Genomic DNA, 22,751 nt, shown 5'->3' with positions numbered 1-22,751 from the left:
GGGGAGCGTGCTTTGAGATCAGCTGCTGGGCTGTCAGAAGAGTGGGAGAAAAAGAGATCTCCGTCCTCCGTGTTTTATTCTTATAGAAGTAAGAAGAGAAGTAATGGGGCAGAAACCCTCCTTTTTACGCAGCGGTCCAGACATAGACATCAAACGGCGACACATATTCAGTTGCCAGTTCCTTTCAATCAATCAATCAATGTTTATTTATATAGCCCAATATCACAAATGTTACATTTGTCTCAGTGGTCTTCACAGTTTGTACAGAATATCAGTATGACAATACGACACCCTCTGTCCTTAGACCCTCACATCGTACAAGGAAAAACTTCCGGAGAAAACCCACAGTTTAAAGGGAAAAATGGGAGAAACCTCAGGGAGAGCAACAGAGGAGGGATCCCTCTCCCAGGACGGACAGACGTGCAATAGATGCCGTGTGTAAATTGAAAAGATAATACATTTCCAAATGTTTGGAAATGCATGTGTGTATAATAGGAAGATGAATCCAAGAGGATATCCATCCAGGACCTATGATCCAGGACCACAGCCACGAATCAAGATCCAGGGCTCGCGATCCAGGACACCGGACCACAGGATCATCCATGACTCCGGACCGGATCCCGTCGTATATAGACACCAAAAAGAAAGACTTTTGGGGAAGCTGGGTTAATCGGAACATGAGAGTACACAGGTATAGACAGAGAGAAGGAAGAAGTAAGATGTCCCCCGACAAACTAAGCCTATATCAGCAAAACTAGGGGCTGAATCTAATCAGACCTAACTATAAGCTTTATCAAAAAGGAAGGTCTTAAGCGCACTCTTAAAAACGGATAGGGTGTCTGCCGCCCGAACACAAACTGGAAGCTGATTCCACAAATGTGGAGCTTGATAAGAAAAGGCTCTGGCTCCCATTGTACTTTTAGAGACTCTAGCAACAACCCTGCATTCTTGGAACGCAATGCCCTAGTAGGACAGTAGGGTATAATGAGTTATTTAAGGTAAGATGGCGCCTGCCCATTAAGGGCTTTGTAGGCGAGAAGAATAATTTTAAATTCTATCCTGTGTTCTATAGGGAGCCAGTGTAAGGCAGCCAGAACAGGTGTAATGTGGTCCCTTTTCCTAACTCTGGTTAGTACACGAGCTGCAGCATTTTGAATCAGCTGAAGCGACTTGACTGACTTCTTGGTACACCCTGATAATAAGGAGTTACAATAATCCAGCCTTGAAGTAACAAATGCATGGACTAGTTTCTCTGCATCGTTTTGAGGCAAGATATGCCTGATCTTTGCAATGTTACGTAGATGGAAGTAGGCGGTCCTTGAAATTGATTTTATGTGGGCGTTAAAGGATAAATCCTGATCAAATATAACACCAAGATTCCTTACAGTCTCACTGGAGGCCAAATTAATGCCATCCATAGTTAGTATATCTTTAGATAATTTGTTTCGTAGATTCTTCGGGCCAAGTACAATAACTTCAGTTTTGGTCGTGTTTAACATCAAAAAGTTTAAGGTCATCCACGTTTTTAAGTCCTTAAGGCAGTCTTGAATTTTATTTAGATGATTAATTTCATCAGGCTTGATTGATAAATATAGTTGAGTATCATCCGCATAACAATGAAAGTTTACAGAATGATTCCTTATAATATTGCCTAACGGAAGCATATATAATGTGAACAAAATAGGTCCGAGCACTGAACCCTGTGACACTCCATGGCTAACTTTGGTTTGCGTGGAAGATTCATCGTTAACACGTACAAACTGAGAGCGTTCAGATAGATAGGACCTAAGGAGTAAAGTGCTATTTTTTTTACAAGTGGGGGGTGGACCGAACATCCTTTAGGGGGGTTGTCGCCTCCTCTAGGGGGGTCCGGGGGCATGCTCCCCCGGGAAGATATTTTTTTTAAATATTGAAGTTAAAAGCATCAATCTGGTGCACTTTGAGAGCAACATTAACCCTACCTTAATAATACCTTAAAGGGGACATATCATGCTATATTTGAACAATATATTGTAAGGCCATATATAAAGTATATAAATAGTTTTTTTTTCAAAATACCAAACAGATCCTGCATTTTAGCCATGCCTCATTTCGCTCTTTTTGCTCTTTCCAGCCCTGTTTTTGCAGGGGGCTGATTCTGTGAGCTGCACCACGCCCCCCTGCAGGAGAGGGGAGCGTGCTTTGAGATCAGCTGCTGGGCTGCAGCGGGGAGAAGAGGGGGAGAAAAAGAGATCTCCGTCCTCCGTGTTTTATTCTTATATGATTATATAGAGTCATTATTCATTTGTTTTAAAGCTCAATAAATAACAAAGAAGACCTTTGACAGGCACTTTTCTAATTTTGTCCGGAAGATTTAAACTTTAACGGACATGTTGACATGTTAACTGAAACTCTGCCGCACGGTCCCCTCGTTCCTTGGAAGAGGCTGAGAGGTGGGTGTTTGTCATCTGCTGGTGGACTACCGGAGAGAATTACAGTGAGGGAGGGATTGCATTGAATTACAGCAGCGGGAGCAAACGCTTGCCTCGGGGAGGGAGAAAAAGAGCCACAGCGGAGAATAAACAGAAGGGCAACCATGCGCGGGAAGTCTTCTTCACTGCTTTTGTGGCAGACTACAACGCCACTTACAGGCCTGGCATATGAACTACAGCGTCTCCAGCGCTTTCGAGCGGCAATGGCCGGCCGTGGCCCAACCCCACATTCCCCTGATAGGTGGATAATTGACCACTAAGCGGAGCACCACTTCTGTGACGTAGAAAATAATTCAAATCTGGATCAGTCTGTATCAGATCCGTTGCAGCCCCGTTTTTAGAGATTTGGGTATAGAGGAAAAGAGAGAGGGTTGTGTTTTCTGACACTTGGTGAGTTCCCTGGAACACCGGGGACACATATTCATGTATAAAAGATGTACAAAAGTGAATTTTGCATGATAGGTCCCCTTTAAAGCGGACAAAAGGCACTGGAGAACACTTATTCATTAACTAGACCCTCCAGAAAAACGCGATTCTGCGATCGCAGAATTTACCGCATAATCAGCAAAATGGCGCAGATTTATCAAAAGGCCGCATAATCCCCGCATTTTTCCACACAAAGTTGAGAAAAAAGTGACGTGAAGTGATGATGATGATGATGACGGGACGTCATCAGCTCGCGCATCACAGAAGGTAAACAACACCGTAGAGTGAACGTGTGGAGCTCACACGCGAGAGAAAACACCAAGATGAAAAAATCTAATCCATCTCATTTACCGACGAACATTTCTGCTAAAGACCGGGTAAAGCAACTGTGTGTTGGAGCATAAGAGAACATCGACGGTGACGACCCACTTTGATTCATTCAAACATTCGAACATGCTTTCTGCTGCTGCGGACAAGAAAGCCAAACAACTCACGTTCACCGAGGCATCAACCTCCAAAAACCTTTCGAGGGCTACAAGAAACGAGGTGAGAAGCCTACAAGATTGAAGCTGGTCAGATAACGAACATGAAATGAAATGAAAACAGAATGAGGCGGAGAAGTGTGTGTGTGTGCGAGAGAGAGAGAGAGAGAGAGCGAGAGCGAGAGCGAGAGCGAGAGCGAGAGAGAGAGAGAGATTAAAATAGCCCAATTGCTTTTACAATAAATAAACATTGAATGTGTGTGAGAGAGAATAAATAAATAAGACATCCCAATATATTTTTTTTTCCGCATATTTAGCATATTTCGCAACTTTCCGCATATTTCACAACTTCCCGCAATTTCACCGCATAAAATCCCATAAAACCCTGCATGTTTGATTGCATAATCAAGGATTTTAGCCCGCATAATCAAGGATTTTTGCCCGCGTTTTTCTGGAGGGTCTAATTAACACCCTTTAATGAAGCAAACTAATGCCTTAACTCACTCAAATACAGTCGTTTACTTATTTTGGTGAAACGAATGTGCGTAGAGTTTGAAAGGATGCGGATAGTCTCACCTTGATTCTGGCGCATTGCTTATCGTTTTATAGATCTATTCTCATCCACCATCTTTGTTTGTGACGTAAAGAGTGTAAGAGTCACGTTTCTGACTGTTGCCTGTCAGTTCCGTAGCCTGTCAGTTCCGTTGCTATGGTTCCGTTGTTATGTGTACTGAAACGAGAGCCGGTATAATTCCACTGGTATAACTGCACTGTAACTTTTTATTCATGTACTTTTTATTCATGTATTTTTTCTTTTGATGTTTCTTTTATTATCTTTTACTGTTTTTAAATGCCTTTGTCTGAATGTCTTTCATTTTTGTAAAGCACCTTGAATTTGCTTGTGTTGAAAGGTGCTATATAAATAAACTTGCCTTGCCTTGCCTTGGTTACTCCATGTTTACTAGCTATAAGATTAACGTTACATCACTCTTTTTCACTTCTTACCAGAGGTGGGACCAAGTCATTGTTTTGCAAGTCCGAGTCAAGTCTCAAGTCTTTGCGCTGTTGGAGTCTACCGGACCAGGTCCGTCCTCCGCGCAGATCGTTTGGATATGGCTAGAGCGGAGTCGCTGTCCGGATCTGCCGATGACCGTTTCTTAGTTCTGAGGGAAAAGGAATTGTGTCCTAGACACTATTCTCTGTTAGCTGTACAAAACTAGACTTTGCACTCCAATGGATTGTTTCTTCAAATAAGCACTTTATTACACAGTTCAACAAAGATACATCAATCTGATACTATACCACAAAGCGCCTTGGACTCCTTCTTGAGTTCTCACCGTGACAAGCTCGTCAGTGTAAGATCCCAGTTGAAGAGAGCCTCGAGTACTGAATACATCCTGCTTATATACTGTTCCTAGCGGAGCCCCCACCTTCGCTGCTTTCTTGTGGTGTAATCTGCCGTTGCTACCCTAGCAACTCTTAGGTTAGCCTTCGGCGCGCTTTTGTTACTTCCTTATTTGCTTTCACTCACTTCCTTATCTGGTTTCACTCACCAGACTGCCCTTGTGAACTGTTGCGCCTATTTGGTGGGTGATTTAGTGTGAGAATAATGAGTTCTGCAACCTTGTGGCTTATCAGTTTGGACATAACAGGATGCCTCTGTTCTTAATCTGGTTGACCCCGCGTTTTTGTTGCACACAGTATTCACATAGTATATTTCCACTGAGGCTTCTCAGCAGTTGGACTTTAACACAGTACTGTACTTTTCCACTCAGACAGCTCAATGTCTTAGCTTTTCCATGATAGGCCCACTACATCTTATATTCACTGCCACATTTGCCTTATCTTTATCCTTCAGCGCTCAAGTCCGAGTCAAGTCTCAAGTCATTGTTTTGCAAGTCCAAGTCAAGTCTCAAGTCAGGATGGGCAAGTTCAAGTCAAGTCTCAAGTCATTGTTTTGCAAGTCCAAGTCAAGTCTCAAGTCAGGATGGGCAAGTCCAAGTCAAGTCTCAAGTCAGGATGGGCAAGTCCAAGTCCTAAACTTTGACAAAACGAGTCATAAACAAGTCATTATGTGTTTTTCACCAAATGTAATGACATCGATCAACAGAATAATACTTAATAATCAAATTGCTCTTTATTAGTCACATTAATCATTTAATAATCATTTTCTCTCTGCTGGTAAAGTAACGTGTGTTTTTCTAATTTAAGAGGGATCAGTAAGGTAAGGCTACCGTGACGGTTTGATTCAGAAGGAGTTTAATGTATAAGATCCCTGATGTTAAGGTAACCAGAATGTTTATTTCTATTGTGTACAACATGTTATAAGGGACCCACAATCTATCTTTATGCAAGGGATAATGTGCAGCGAGGCGGTCTCTATGGGGAAAAGAACACCTGAATCTAGATCCCTCTGCAGGTGGTACTTTAAGTATATTTTGATGCTAATACTTTTCTACTTTTACTTGTAACATTTTGAATGCAGGACTTTTTATTGTACAGGGTTCCTGCAGGTTTCGCCAACTCAAATTTAAGACTTTTTAACACCTTTTTAAGACCACTTTGAATAGAATTTAAGACCTATTTCACGGCAATAAAGTATGAAGGAAAATGTATATAAAGAAGAAATACGTCCCATAATCACTTACAAAGTAAATGTATTCATGTTCAACATAAGAACAATGACTGAACACAACAGCGTAACAGTACAGAACTGTGTTAGCGTGTTAGACAAAAAGTGTGTATGTGTGCGTCTGTGTGTGCTTGAGTGTGTGTGTGTGTGTGTGTGTGTGTGTGTGTGTTTGTTAGGGCTGTGCAATTAATCATATTTTAATCGCAATTACGATTTTGGCCTGCCACAATTACGAAAACAACATAATCGGAAAAAACGATTATTTTGCTTTGCTAGGTTGTGACAGTGCACTACAACATATTTGATCTAATTAATTTTTTAGTAATGTATCATTTATTTAATACATTTTTGTATCGGTTTTTCAGTTGAATTATACGTTCAGGGTAATCAACAGTTAAAAAGATACTGTTCAAATTATTATTTGTTTTAAAGTTCAATAAATGGATGTTTTCAAATATCATATTTAATAATCGTGATATTAATTATTGACCAACATAATCTTGATTATTGCCATAATCGAGCAGCCCTAGTGTGTGTGTGTGTGTGTGTGTGTGTGTGTGTGTGTGTGTGTGTGTGTGTGTGTGTGTGTGTGTGTTGTGTGTGTGTGTGTGTGTGTGTGTCTCTGAGAGAGAGTGACAAGAGCTATATTCAGAGCTCTGCTGCCTTGGCTACACTATTTCATCGTTGCTGTTGTATGATTGGTGTTTAGCTACAGTATTTAGCATCTACAGCACCTCCGCTTTTAGGGTTGACGTAGACCCAAACTTCGCCCGGAGGTCCCCCGGTGTTGTTGCGGGAGCTGCTGCATTAGCTGCTGCTGCACTAGCTAACGCTGCACTAGCAAAACAAACGCTAATTTATTTTGCAAAAGATGCAGTGGGCTTCAAACACGTTCCCTCCACTGGTTTCAACCAAGCACTAAATTAGATGTTTTCCAACCAAATACAGTTGAACTTACACTTCCCCATATTTATTTGTAAGTAGATTCGAAGATAGGCTACATGACATGAGCTGAAGCTTGGTTGCTAGGTTACTAGCTGGGTGTTCTCCAATAAGGGGCCGGGGGAAACAAAGTTAGTTATTACTGGTTCCATGTTGATTTAATTCAATACAAATTGTTGGGGGGAACTGAAAGGCTATTACCGCACTGGTTACTTTGCAGCCCGGACATTTCCCCCAAAACACATTTAGACGCTATCGCAACATAGAAGTACCTTTCAAATCCGATAATTTTCAAGACCTTCTGAATCATATTTAAGACCTTTTTAAGGCCTTAAATTCTGATTATCAAATGTAAGACTTTTTAAGACTTGTTAAGACCCCGAGGGAACCCTGATTGTAACTTTTTTTAATTGTCTGAACTTCTCCCACCTCTGACAATAAATCCTGAGTGGTTACCAAAAAAAAACCCTGCTCTGAAGGTTATTTTCATTTTTACAAATCCTGCACTCAGCTTTGCTTTCTCCAATATCATTGAAAAGCAGCCAGATGCTGCTTCTTTTCTTCGGTTTTCGCTCATTTCTTGACTTTTTCCGACGCGCTTGCATTTAAATCCGGCTCCCCGTCTCCCCGTGCAGCTGGCCTGTACCACTACACATGCTGTGCCCCCCACCCTTCTTTCACATAATGGTATGATCCTAGTGTGTCCTCTCATATGATTGGCCGCATGGTGGCCCAGCTAAATAAAGACCCGCCCCTGCCTGCAAGGATTCTCAGCAAGAGTAGGAGCGGCTGAAGATTTTGCTTTCCCCGACGGGAGTCTGCTCTTCTAGCGGCAGCTCGCGATCGGCGTGTTGGAGACCTCTGAATTAAAGTAGCAAGTCACCTCAAGTCAGAAGGCTCAAGTCCAAGTCAAGTCCCGAGTCATTGGTAGTTCAAGTCCAAGTCGAGTCGCAAGTCTTTTGTCATGTTGTCAAGTCGAGTCTCAAGTCATAAAATGTGTGACTCGAGTCTGACTCGAGTCCAAGTCATGTGACTCGAGTCCACACCTCTGCTTCTTACTCAGTCAGCCAGAGTGCAGATATCACCATTATATTCACAAACCTGAAACATCATCTATTTCTTCACTGCTGGTGATGACATTGTTGTCAGCTGCTGATACTGCTGCTGCTGCTGCTGCAGCTTGTGGCGCCTGCTTCGATGAAAATAACTTTCTAATATCCATAACTTTCTAGGCTATTAGCTTAAAACTCGTCAGGCACTAGGAAGGATCTCATCTTCTTCAGGGCAGGGAAGGCTACGCAGTACGCAGGCTAATGTCCCGCAGCGGCTGGCTCTCTGGTGGACTCCGGTAGTACTGCACATTACTCCCGAGACATTTAAAAAAAAAAAAAAATGTTTAAGTGAAACATCCGGGGCTTGAGCCCAAGTAGCCACCCCCTAGCTCCGCCACTGATCCGCATAACAATGAAAATGTACAGAATGATTCCTTATAATATTGCCTAACGGAAGCATATATAATGTGAACAAAATAGGTCCGAGCACTGAGCCTTGTGGCACTCCATGGCTAACTTTGGTTTGCATGGAAGATTCATCGTTGACACATACAAACTGAGAGCGTTCAGATAGATAGGACCTAAACCAGCCTAAAGCAGTTCCCTTAAATGCCAACTAAGTGCTCTAGTCTTTGCAATAGGATATCATGGTCGATAGTATCAAATGCAGCACTGAGATCGAGTCCCTTGTCTGAGGCTATTAGAATGTCATTTGTGACTTTAACCAGAGCTGTCTCTGTGCTATGATGTGTTCTAAAGCCAGACTGAAAATCTTCAAATAAATCATTGTTTTTTAAGTAATCACACAGCTGTTTTGCGACTGCTTTCTCAAGAATTTTTGAGAAGAACGGAAGATTAGAAATAGGTCTATAGTTGGCTAAAACCTCTGGATCGAGGTTGTGATTTTTAAGAAGCGGTTTTATCACTGCTACTTTGAATGATTGTGGAACATAGCCTGATAATAAAGACATATTCATAATATTTAATAAAGAAGTGCTAATTAATGGAAAAACTTCCTTCAACAGCTTAGTTGGAATTGGGTCTAACATGCACGTTGATGGTTTAGAAGAGAGAATCATTGAATTTAATTGTTCAAGGTTTATGGCTGAAAAGCATTCTAGTGTACTATCTAGTGTAATATTAGAACTTACGTTTCCGGGAGCTGTTGATAACACTATACTGGTCAAAGGCAAGAGGTCATTAATTTTGTTTCTAAGAGTAACAATTTTATCGTTAAAAAAGCACATAAAATAATTACTACTGAGTGCTATGGGAATAGAAGGCTCAATCGAGCTGTGGCTCTCTGTCAGCCTGGCTACAGTGCTGAAAATAAATCTTGCATTATTCTTATTCTCATCTATTAATGAAGAGTAGTAGGCTGCTCTTGCTTTACGCAGTGCTTTCTTATACAGTATTCATTGAGAGTATATGCCAAATTAAACGAGATTCTTCATGTTTAGTGGAACGCCATATCCTTTCAAGTTGTCTCGACTTTTGCTTTATTTTGCAGGTTTCGGCATTATGCCATGGAGCTAGTCTATGTTGTTTTATTTTCTTATTTTTCAAAGGAGCAACAGAGTCTAATTTTATTCGCAGCGCATCTGTAGCACTATCAACAACCTGAGCAATTTGGGGTGGTGTACATTTTGTATAAGTTTCCTCCCTTACATGCAGACATGCTATCGAGTTAAGTATTGGTGGAATCTCTTCCTTAAATTTGGCTATAGCACTAACAGATTTTGACTAATGCTTTGTAGTCTAGTTACAGTACTTCAAAAGTTACTAAGAAATGGTCGGATAAAGCAGGATTATGCGGTTTGACTAATAGTTGCTCAATTTCAATACCATAAGTCAGAACAAGGTCGAGAGTGTGATTATAGCAGTGGGTTGGTTTATTTACACTCTGACAGAAACCAACATAATCTAATATAATTAGATAGAGTTAATTGCAACAGTAAGGCTATTTTTATCATTGTCAACATGAATATTAAAGTCACCTACGATAATTACGTTATCTGTTTTAAGAACCAAAATTGATAAAAACTCAGAGAATTCTGATAAGAATTCTGAATAAGGACCTGGTACACGATACACTGTAACAAATAAGATTGGCTGCAAAGTTTTCCTGGTCGGATGCGTAAGACTAAAAACGAGACTTTCAAAGGAGGTATAATTACATTTTGGTTAAGTATTGATAAGTATTGTATTGTCAGCAACAATGACGAGACGGCATACAGGGGAGAGGTTGATCTGGCAGAGTGGTGCGCTAACAATAACCTGGCTCTCAACACCAAGAAGACGAAATAGGTCATTGTGGACTTCAGAAGGAACATAGACGGCACGCACTCCCCAGTCCATCTTAGTGGAGAAGAGGTTGAGCGGGTCACCAGCTTCCTGGGAGTCCACATCTCGGAGGACCTCTCCTGGACCACCAACACCTCAGCCCTAGTCAAGGAGGTTCACAAGTGCATCTTCTTCCTGAGGAAACTTTTTTTGTTGAATATACAAATATTACCATGAATGTGGATAAATACTGTATTATAACAATACGGTATTTTGTTTTTCACATTTGTTATTTGTTATTTTTGAATCTGTTCGAAATAAAGACTGAAAGAAAGAAAGAAAGTGGCAAAACTCTGCCTATCCTCCCAGGTGCTAATGAACTTCTACCGTTGCACCATCGAGAGCATCCTCTCCACCTGCATATCAGTATGGTACGGTAACTGCACGGTCAAGGAGAATAAATCACTGCAGAGGGTGGTGAAGATCGCACAACGCATCATCAAGATGCCACTCTCCTCCATAGCCTCAGTCTATGAAAAGTGGTGCCTGCGAAGGGCACGAAACATCATCAGAGACTCTTCCCACCTCAACCATACACTGTTTATCCCCCTACGTGGCACCCGCTCTGGGACACGCTGCCGCAGCCTCCCCAGTAGAACCAACAGGACTACGCACAGCTTCTTCCCTTCAGCAGTCAGACTGCTGACAATGAACTCCACGCTGTCCCATACTGCCTAGTTGTTGTCGTGTGCTGTGCTGAAGCGCAATTATCCTTGTACATTACTGTTTTATATACAGTACTGTATTCACTGTATTTATTATTATCTGTGTATTTATTCTTATGTATACATTTCCCATCTATTTACCTTTATTTTTGTATCATTTATTTTGTACATACTTCTGATAATTGTGTATATAACTGACTGTTTTGCACCCTGGTTAGACCCTCCTTAATTGCGTTACACTGTGCTTGCATTTTGTAATGACAATAAAGTAATCTACGGTAATCTAAAAAAAACTCTCCCATCCCCCTTCTTCTCCATTGTCGGTATAGGTCTTGATAAATGGTATAAAACAATTAAAATATTGCAAGCTGAGGCTGTGAACATTTTTGTAATATTATTGTCATAACAATCACAAATTGAGTGTATTCACAAATGTTGTGCAATGACAAAATCAGACAGTTATATTTAAAAAGGGACTGTGCGGACCAGCTGGCCCATGTCCTCACAGACATCTTCAACACCTTTGCTGGACCAGGCCATTGTTCCATCATGTTTTAAGACAGCAGCCATTGTACCTGTGCCAAATAAATCCTCAATGACCTGCCTGAATGATTACCGGCCTGTACTGTAGCACTCACCCCCATCATAATGAAGTGTTTTGAGAGGCTGGTAAAGAACCATATCGTCTCCATACTTCCCCCCACACTTGACCCGTTTCAGTTTGCTTACCGCCCTAACCGCTCTACAGAGGACGCTATCTCCTCTGCGCTCCATGTGAGCATGGCCCACCTGGAGGAGAAGAACACCCATGTGTGAATGCTGTTCCTGGATTTCAGCTCAGCGTTCAACACAATCATCCCCCAGCATCTGGTAAACAAACAGGGACCCCTGGGACTCAACACACCCCTGTGTAACTGGCTGCTGGATTTCCTAATAGAGAGATCCCAGTATGTTCCGGTTGGTAACAACACCTCCAGCACCATCACTTTAAACACCGGCTCCCCGCAGGGCTGCGTTCTGAGTCCTCTGCTGTTCACCCTGATGACCCACGACTGCTGCTCCAGGTTCAGTACCAACCACATCATAAAGTACGCGGACGATACGACAGTGGTGGGACTCATCAGGGACAACAACGAACAGGCCTACAGGGAGGAGGTGAAACATCTGACAGACTGGTGTAACACCAACAACCTGATCCTGAATGTCGATAAAACAAAAGAGATCATTGTCGACTTCAGGAAAAAAAATAAAGCACTGTCACCCACCACTCCACATCACCGGCACAGCAGTGAAGACTACAGACAGCACCAAGTTCCTGGGGGTGCATATCACAAGCAGTCTGACCTGGTCCACTCACACTACATCACTATTTAAGAAGGCACAGCAGCGCCTATACACTTCCTGCGCAGGTTGAGAAGAGCACAGCTCCCCCCTCCCATCCTCACCACGTTCTACAGAGGAACCATAGAGAGCGTGCTGACCGGGAGACTGCAACGCCAAAGACTGGAAGTCTCTGCAGAGAGTGATCAGGACAGCAGAGAAGATCATCGGAGTTTCTCTTCCTCCCATCAGAGACACCGCTCAGAAACGCTGCCTGACAAAAGCCCAGAACATGTTTAAAGACCCCACTCATCCTCACCATGCTCTGTTCTCCCTGCTGCCCTCCGGCAAGAGGTTCTGCAGCATTAAGAACAGAACAGTCAGATTCTGCAATAGCTTTTTCCTCCAAGCCATCAGACTGCTGAACAGCAAGTAGACCAGTAACATAAAGATTACATTACGCTGTGTAAAGAGCACATATTTGTTATATATGTCTATTTTATTTATATGTATAGTAAGTCTTTATATTTTAAACGCACACTTTATCTTTAATTTTATCAGCACCACATCACTTTAAAGTATTTATTTATATGCACAATTTTAGCAAGTTTTTATATTGTCCTGTTCCTGTAAGCCAGTACAACGAATTTTCGTTTTAATAGTACACTCTGTGTCTTGTTGAAATGACAATAAAGTATGTCTTTAATACAAATGAAATACTGTAGGCTCGACAGCCCCCTTAAGGTGATCAACACATGCAGGGCAGCATTGCCGATCTGAAAGGGTCTCTGGAATATCAAACATTTAATTAAAGTTTTAAAAACAGTGACGGGTTAAAATCAGAGGTGGAAGAAGTATTCCGATTATTTTAGGTAAAAATACGTGTTAGAAGTAAATGTCCTGCATTCAAAATTGTCAATTGCCCAAGTGAAAAGTATTATCATCTAAAAGTAAAATGAATCATTATGTTATTAGTATTAAATACATATAAGTATTTGTACAACTTGTATTTAGAAATACTCTGTTGTAATTATTGATGCATAAATGTGTTCATCCATTCAATGTGGCATCTGCTATAATGGGGTTAATGTATGATATTACTTAATAATACAATACATGATAATTATATTTTAGTTTTATTCATTTCTTATTTCATAGTTTCTCATTATTATTATTTGTATCGCTCATCTTATTTTTGATTTTATAAATCTGTGTGAATCTGTGCTGTCCTGTTTTTCACTCTTACCCTGTTTGAACAACTGAAATTAATAAAGGTCCATCTTATCTTATCTTATCTTAATGTATAAGTTGATTTTACGTCGATCTACTGCACTGTGTAAAAACACCACAACAATATAACAAAAAATATACTGCATATTAAAGTAAACTATTGTAAAGGTAAAAGTATGAGCATAACAAATAAAGAAGTGTAAACATTTACATTATTATTACAGGGTTGCCAACTCTCACGCATCTGGCGTGTGACACACGCTTTCACTCTCAATCTCACGCTCTCACGCTGCCCAAACTATTCTCACGCCAAAAACAAGATGAACCTGCGATCGTTTTTGGTTGGTTATTTACAATTTTGAGTTGACAGCTGCTCAAGCTGTCGATCCGCCCCCACCACTCTTAACAACATTAACAGACAACAGAGCAGTGGGAGACGGTTGGTCAATCCCCGACCCGTATTGCGCATGCGCAGATCTAAGATCCAGTAGAAATGATAACAAGTAAAAGTCTGCTGCTTATTGTTCCACTATAGGCCAAAATAGAGTCAAAGAGTATATGAGAGTGAGAGTGCGTTAATTAATATATTTGGCAGTTTGGAGTAAGTCTGTAGATGTGTTTGTGTGTGTGTGTTTCATGTATAGGCCTCTCACGATCATTAATTTTGTTGGATACATTTTCCCGGAAATTATTGCGATAAACGATAATATTGTCGGCACCGTTGTATGACCATTTTAGACCACTGACATCATGATAATATATAATAATAATTCAAGTACATCATTTCAAACTGCTAGTCACATCCTCATGTAAATGGCAATTTATCGAGTTCATTTTTATTTATTTTAGGCTACGATAAGTCAATTAATTGCTTATCGCGACAGGCACACAATAAAACAGTGGAAACAAACATGTGTTTGACTTTCATTAGTGAATGAAACTTTGTGCCCTTTATAGTCTGTGTCCAATATTGTGTATTTGTATATATTGTATATATATCCTATATATATGCTAAGGTCCCGCTGCTGACACGATAGCAGTCATTTAGTGCGCATATGTGTAATTAAACCCATGATATCAAAATCTCACTCCAGCCAGGTACCCAAAGTTGGCAACCCTGTTATTATGATTATTTAATATATAAAGACTATATATTATTGAATTACAATTAAGATAATAAGCTTAGATATACTTTATTTGATCTACAATATTGATATTTTTTCGTTATAGTAGCCTGTGAAAACCATAACAAATATGTGTTTAAATGCTCTTCAGCAAACATTACTGAAGTACTGAAAGTCCATGAAACAAACTGAAGACCAAAGTTCACCCATGTCTTTGTGTATTTGTGAATGAAGCGCCATCTCATGGTTAAATCCTGAAATTGAAAATCTGGCAACGCCCTCTCAGGAAATAGTGGGAGGGCTTTACATTTCCAGCCACTAGGGTTGCGGTCGGATAATCCAAAAATCAGGTCCTAACGTCTAACCCTATCGTCTATTCCTTGACCTCTGAGTGAAACGTCACGGGGTTAAGGGATAGTGGATAGGAAAATTCAAAAGGACTTAGGAAAAGAGACTGCGGTACTTTAGAGAATCCGAATGCACTTTCACTATCCGACATGTTTATGATGCGCCAGCGGACGTCATGAATGTGCGTCTGCTGCTGTGGGGAAACTATGGAAACTACAGTTTTCTATACACCAGTGCTGGAATTGGGCCGGTACTCACCGGTACGCAGTACCGGCACTTCTGGTTCTGACCCATGGAGTACCGGCACTTCTTGCTCAGTACCGGCATGCTGGCGGTACTCCGGTACTCATGCACCGTGCCAGTACTCAACACTCTCCCGCCGTTCTTATTATACATCCATATATATATATACAGCCGCACGGTACTCAGTAGATGCGTCATGAGGTGCCGAACTGACATTCTCATCGCTCTAACCGCTGGAGTTTCACAGCGGCTGTCAGCTGTTTACTCCTGTCATTCAAACAGAACGTGCTGGAGAGGGGGCGGGGCTTATCTTCTCCATGTAAATACTGTGGTGGAAACGACTATGTCAAAATTAACCTATTTGACCGTGATTTAATAGTAATACACGTTTCAAAATAATAATAATAATAATGCCGAAGTAACAACATACTGAAAACTGTTAGTAAAACCATGTTTTAATGCTTTACAATTTACATACCTAGATGCACGTGTGTTGTGTTTATGCAGTGCAACTCCCACCCAGTGGGTGGCTATGTAGAGTGATAGAACAGAGCAGGCACGCCCCCGAGAGAAGGAAAGCAAGTCACGTCACAAATTAGCATTTCTAAAATGTTAGCGTGGATTAATAAAAGTGCAAAAAGACAGCGGTTGTCGCCGGAAGAAACTTCAAATACAGAGAATGCTGTGCCTGTGTTGGAAATTGTGTCTGGTGGGGAGCTTTCTTTGGTTGATCCTCCTGCTCCAAGTTCTAGTGCATTAGCATTAGCACTAGCTCCGCCGCCTCCTCCAGAGCCTCTAAAGTTAGCTGCTGCTGGCGCAACTGCCACCACCAACACCGGGCAAAGCGATGCACCTGACTGCTGGACAACGGACCAGGTGCAATATTTTTGCAAGACCAATGCATGGCTCCTTCTTAAAGATAAGAAGCTAGGATGTCGGATATGCAGAGATGTCAAATCTTTGGGAATACACACTGGACAAGGACTGAAACTGTCAACTGAATGGGGTGAGTGTGCAGTGTCTCATTTCGGTGTTGACAAGGGCAAACAACAAGCTAGCCTGAGAAAAAAAATCAAAGAACATAAAGAATCACAAGCCCATGTAAAAGCTGCTGACATCCTTACATCTGCTTCACGTGAAACTATTCAACATCAAGTGCAGTCTATGCATAAATCTGAATTAGACACCACTATCAGAGTTTTTCGAACGGCATATAAAATTGGCAAACATAGCCGGCCATTCACAGACATACCAATTGATTTGAATGTACAGAAACTGAATGGGCTGAACGTGGGCAGGGTTTTGCACTCCAATAAAACCTGTGGCGAAATCATCGACCACATAGCTCATGAGCTGAAGAAAAAAATGGCAAAAGACATTACAGAAAACCAAAGAAAACTCTGTGTTTTGGTCGATGAATCTACCACTATTAGTGGTAAAACGGTGCTTGTTGTGTGTCTACGCTCAGCATTAGCTGATGCTGAGCCCGAAACGTTTTTTTGGGAGCTGATCGAGTTGGATGGAACAACGGCTGATGACATCACAAAGGCGTTAATGGAGTGTCTTGGAAGAGATTTTAACGAGGACTTTTTAGGTCAGTGTTTCGTTTCTTTTGCATGTGATGGGGCTTCAGTCATGCTAGGGAAGAGAACAGGCGTTGCTACCCAGTTGTATAGTAAATTCCCAAGCCTGTTTGTGTGGCACTGCTCCAATCATCGTCTAGAGCTGGCAGTTGGGGATGTGGTCAAGGAGGTCTCAGGGCTCAATCATTTCCAGATCTTTTTTGACAAACTCTATTCCTTGCCTCCCCCAAAAATCAGAGGCAGTTAGCGCAGTGTGCGCAAGCAGTCGGACAGCGTCTCCTGGTGATAGGGCGTGTTTTGTCCATCCGCTGGGTGGCTTCAAGTGAAAGGAGCGTCAGAGCAGTCTGGGAAAACTACCGAGTGCTTCAGGATCACTTCACAAATGCTGCAAACGACACGAGCAGGGATTCCAGAGACAGAGCAAAGTACAAGGGCCTGGATGATGTGCTCACATCTGCAACGTTTGTCAGCAATCTGGGACTGATGTACGATGCGCTCACAGAGCTCAGCGACCTCTCTCGGCAACTCCAAAAAAGAGAGATGACACTGCCTACAGCAGATAGGCTCTTAACTCGAGAAATACGAGTTTTTTAATCCATGGTCACCATGCCTGGCCCACACATGACTACAGTTCATACAGCTCTAGCTGAGAAGTCCTTCAAGGGTGTTTCCCTGCGTGAGAATGGCAGGCTTGTACAGATTCATGCAGGTCAGTTTTTCCGCAGTATGGTAGAGAATCTGAGACACAGAATGACTTCCACAACCTCCTCTCATGTCAGCACAAGAGAAATCCCATTACATGGCCGGGAGGCCCGGGACAATCAGCTAATCCAGGACATGAAAGTTATCCATCCTGGAAGTTGGCCTGAAGAGCAGTTAGACGTACAGTATGGGGACGTAGAGATGCTACGTTTGTGCGAAGTGCTGAAAGTGGACAGAAGAGAGACTGTTCAGGGCTTTCGCGAATACAAGGAAACCAGGGCATCCCGTACACCTGCTGCCATGGAGCCTCTACTGAAAGCAGTCCGAACCATCGCTGTCTCCACTAGTGAGTGTGAGCGGGCATTCAGCTGCATGAACGATATCCTTACTGCAAAAAGGAATGCTCTCTCTGTCAGCCGACTGTCCAGCCTGGTTTTCATTAAATGTAATGGACCATCACTAGGACAGTTCAATCCGGAACAGTATGTGAGGTCCTGGCTGGCAAAGGGAAGGAGAAGTGCTGATGAAAGAGCCTGTCCAGCTCCAGCCCCTGATACTGATGTCCCCAAGGCCTTCTGGAGCCTTTTCTAACAATGTGAAGTATATTGCAAAGCAGCTCACCCAGTGAGAAGACTTTTGGCATAATGTGCCGATTTGTACAGATCCTGGAGATAGAAGGACTTCAGACCAACCAGGGAGTTATCTGATCAGCTTGGTGTTCAATGTAACTCTTTACCATGGCTCAGACTTTGTTACTTGCAGTTACAGTTTCTCATTTTAGATTGTGCAAATTTTGCATTTGTTTTTACATGTTCTTTGTTCATGCTCTTTATCATTTTTCTGAGTTGGAAAGTTAGATTGCATCATAGTTTACTTTATACATATTTGTATTCTTCAGTGGTGAAGTATATTGCAAAGCAGCTCAGCCATGTGAGAAGACTTTTGGCACTTTTTCGTTTTTCGTTTTCTGAGTTGGAAAGTTAGATTGCATTCAAAATGTACAGAAATACTTAATTTTGTTAAAGCTTTTTATAAAAAATGCTTCTGACCAGAGCTTTGTTTCCTTGTCATTAATGTTGAACACCACCAGAGGGGCTCTCACCTGAAAGGTCTCTGCTTCATGTGTCTTCAGCAGAAGATCTAGACTTTGATTGCTATATTTTCAGTTAATATTGACCTTACTGAGCTTTAGCCATATCCGCTGCCTATCATAAAAAATGTTAAGTACAGTGAACCTTTCTAAAATATACAGTAGTAAAGAGACAAACCCACCAGCATTATAGTAGCCAAATTCTTGTTTGTGGGCTGTATATATAAAATTGACTTGAAAAAGTTGCTGATTTTAGAGTACTGGCACCTTTTTCATTCCAATTCAAGCACTGTATACAGCGGACTACAACATGGATGTTTAATAAGAACGAGGGACTACTGTAAACTCATCTAGAGACTCTGCACCGTGCTCTGATGCTGTTGCTTTGCTTTATGAACGTGGACAACAGAGAAACATATTCTTCATGACCAAAGTTGGAATTGAAATAAAAAAGGAAAGTGAAACTTATGCTCGTCACCCTCTCCCTCCGGTCCACATTAATACAAATGATCCCAATACGTATGATTGTATGAACTATGAAAATATCTTAAAATCAATACAGATGTATTTATCATAAACGTTAGTCCTTAACATCTATCACTGTGTACATCACCATTCAAACATCTTTTAAAAGTTGAACAACCCCACACAGCTCAGTGAAATGTTGAATTTATTTGATCATTTCAGTAAAAAACTAACGTTCATATTTCTCTTTTTGATTATAATACTGATGAACGTTCAAAACAAAGCACTTTGGCAACTTACCACATACGTTTTAAAATGCTTAATAAGCACTGTAACTTTCATGATATAATTTCTCCGTCATAATCGGTTGTTTCCGTGAACGGCCGACTGTTGTGTGACGTCAAATGCTGCGGCTGCAATGCATTGTGGGGCAGCACTTTCTCCTCTCCTTTCGGTTAGGGAGGTCCAGTGGTTCCTAAGCTAAAGGAGGTTATAAAGGAAGTTTGAAACCTCCTTTCCTTTCATTTGGAGAATTGGAACGGCACTTATCATGGCTGCCACTGAGGGACTTCCGGGTCATTTCACTTGGTTAGGAAGGTTCCTAAACTAAATGGACTATTCGACTTCAGCCTGGGATCCGCTGGGTTTTTGACTGGAATGGTTATTCCCTATCTTTATTCGACGTTCAGATGATGTATTTATTTCCCTAAAACCCTGTCCTCTCACTCAAATAGTGCCTGCTTGCACTTAGATTTGCTCTGCTTCTGCTCAAACTGTACGCTTGCACTCTGATATATTGCTGCTTTTTTTTTAAATGTTGAAGTGAAATGCATCAATCTGGTGCACTTTGAGCACAAAATGAATTTATGGATACAGCTCTCAGGACTTATATGAAAGGGAGCGGTGTCCTTTTCAATAATCCAAACATCTTTAGAATATGATCACAACCAATAACAAATCATTTAAACTTGTTTATTCTTATCTTATGTTACCTAGTTAGCATTATTTCTTTCTATTTATGCATCTTTTACTAATTGTTGTGTATTAGTAAAAATACATGAATGAAGCAAGGGACAGAGGATACGGGTACTAAGCTCTTTACTGTTGTTCATGCTTCACCGCCACAGCATCAACTCCCGGGCATACACTTATTCTCTCAACATTGTATGTTACTCTGGTTACACTGGCCCCCTATTGGCAGGAGTATATCAGAACACAACATTTCCCCCCTTCTTAAAAGAGTTACTTCTCCACTTGAACAGTATGCATAACATTAGCATTTTAAACAGACACTTCTGTAGTAACCAACTAACCATCTGTAATAATAACTTCACATATCACAATATGCAGAACATTTTCTGATGGAGTACTTTAGCGTCATGCCGGTCCGGACAGATGCAGAGTTGGTAGCTGTTTGTGTTTGCCACGGACCTGCCGACCAGAGATGGGGAAAGAGCCAGAAACACAGAAAGATCCACAGCATGGCAGATGATCGAGCTGGGTGGAGAAGTTGAGCTGGAATTGTTTGTGGTAGGTGTCGCTGCTGGCGTAGCGGCTAACCTTATAAGCCACTCGCAGCTCAATAAGGTTGAGCTAACTTATTAGCCACTCGTAGCTTAGACGTTAGTAGCTCGTCCAGCCGACGAGGGATTTGCAGGAAAGTGGATTATTGTCTGGGTATCGTTGGTATAGCATCCATATAATCCGTGCAAAAACAAAAGAAAAGCAGTATCCTTGCTAAAAATAACAAAAAGAGGCTGTGAGTCTACGAGGGAGAAGCGGCAACAGACCGAGCCAGCGTCCTCTCTCCAACAAGTCCTCAGGTAAAAAGCCAGGTAAATGTCTCTAGCTAGAGTTAAAGATCAATGAGCTTTTCAGACACCAACAAAATATTGTAATAGTGAGGCTACTAGTAGCTTAACACCAACACACAACTCTGAGCAAATTCTCAGCTGTCCAGTTGCATTGTGGGTGTGGGGTCAGGATTTAACAAGGAAGGATAATGTGTTGAACCAAAGAACACAATCAGTGGTTCTGCCGTTTTCATATTTGTATTACTATTGTTCACCCAAACACTGTTTTGAATGTGCAATGCTAAATCTCTGGAGGAATAGTTGAATATTTTGGAAAATATACTTGTTTGCTCTCTTTGCAGACTGAGATGAGATCTTATGTTTGCCCCAAGACACAGATACAGTTAGCTTAGTTTAAGACTGACTGTAGCAAGAGAAAATTATCAATTCATGTATTTTCTACTCAACAGAAATGTAAAAAATAACAATTTATTTCTGTTTTCTTCAAGTTTGTATCTTCTTGGTCGAATGCACTTATTGTAAGTCGCTTTGGATAAGCGTCAGCTAAATGTAATGTCATGTAATTTCCCTGAAATAAAAATGGGATGTTTCTGAGTTGCTGCTGCAGGCTCTGCAGAATGACAGTTGTTATCTGAAGGAAGACAAAGGCTTTCTCGGTTGGATTCCATTTCTGATCTGTGGTTTGAATATTGATATGTCCAATTTAAACATAACACAATAGTATTACTTTAAATGACTGTACTACTTTATGACATTTGTTTTCTTTCTTTTTTTTATGAATAACGAGTGCAAATCTCTGACATTATGTCTGGTAAATGCAGTGATAATGCTTTACATGCTAGCTGATGAACATCGGGGGAAAAAGTATTCAGATCTTGTACTTGAATACAAGTAGTACCAGAGTGTAAGAATACTCTGTAAAATTAGTCATTGTGCAGGTTGGTCCATTTCAGAATCATATATATGATATGTTGCTCCTGTGGGGATGGTCCACAGTACTGAATGTATGTAAGTCGCTTTGGATAAAAGCGTCTAATGACATGTAATGTAATATGTTTTATAATGATTGATCATGAAAGTGTTCTCAAAGCTGGTAAAGGTGCAGCTAGTTTGAATGACTTTGTATACTGCAGGGTAGCTTGTGGATTTACTCCAGGTGGAACTAAAGTCTGATTTAAGACTTTTGCTTATATTTCACATAACTAATCCAAATGGAGTAGAAGTATAGTAGCTAAATATGTTAATACTCAAGTATAAGTCTCTCAACATTTTACAAAGGTTGATTACTCCAATTAAAACATTAAATATAAACCTGAAACATTAGTGTAGTACTTGATGAAATGTGTATTATTTTAATAAAATAATGAATGCCAATGCTTGACATTAAGTCTGGTAAATCCACTGATATTGTTTTACATGTTAGATATTGAGATGTGGTTGTGTGTTTCCTGCTGTATAATTTGATCAGGTGCAGTTTATGTGATGTTGAATCCTTACTGTAACTCGACTGTGACTTCCCATGATGCTCTGCCTGCTCAATGCTCCCACCACTCATCTGACAGGCCTGCGTTGTTGCAAAGCTCCTCTCCTGTGGTGTAGTCAGACTTAAAGCCAAAGCTTTATCGGCATGTTCAGATGTATTACACCGTAAAACTGGATTTGCAGTGTATATGACAAATCAGCTATGTGACAAACTTCCTAGGGAGGGAGGGGAAGGAGAAATCAGATACTCTCTTCAAAAAAGGCTGAAGAATATAAGGCTATTAGCCAGCACATATTTCTCCTATAAGCCTCTGTGGGTGCAGAAAGACACACCTAG

This window comes from Gymnodraco acuticeps, unplaced genomic scaffold (genome assembly GCF_902827175.1).
Source record: "Gymnodraco acuticeps unplaced genomic scaffold, fGymAcu1.1, whole genome shotgun sequence".
Taxonomy (NCBI): domain Eukaryota; kingdom Metazoa; phylum Chordata; class Actinopteri; order Perciformes; family Bathydraconidae; genus Gymnodraco; species Gymnodraco acuticeps.
This window is presented reverse-complemented; position numbering follows the sequence as displayed.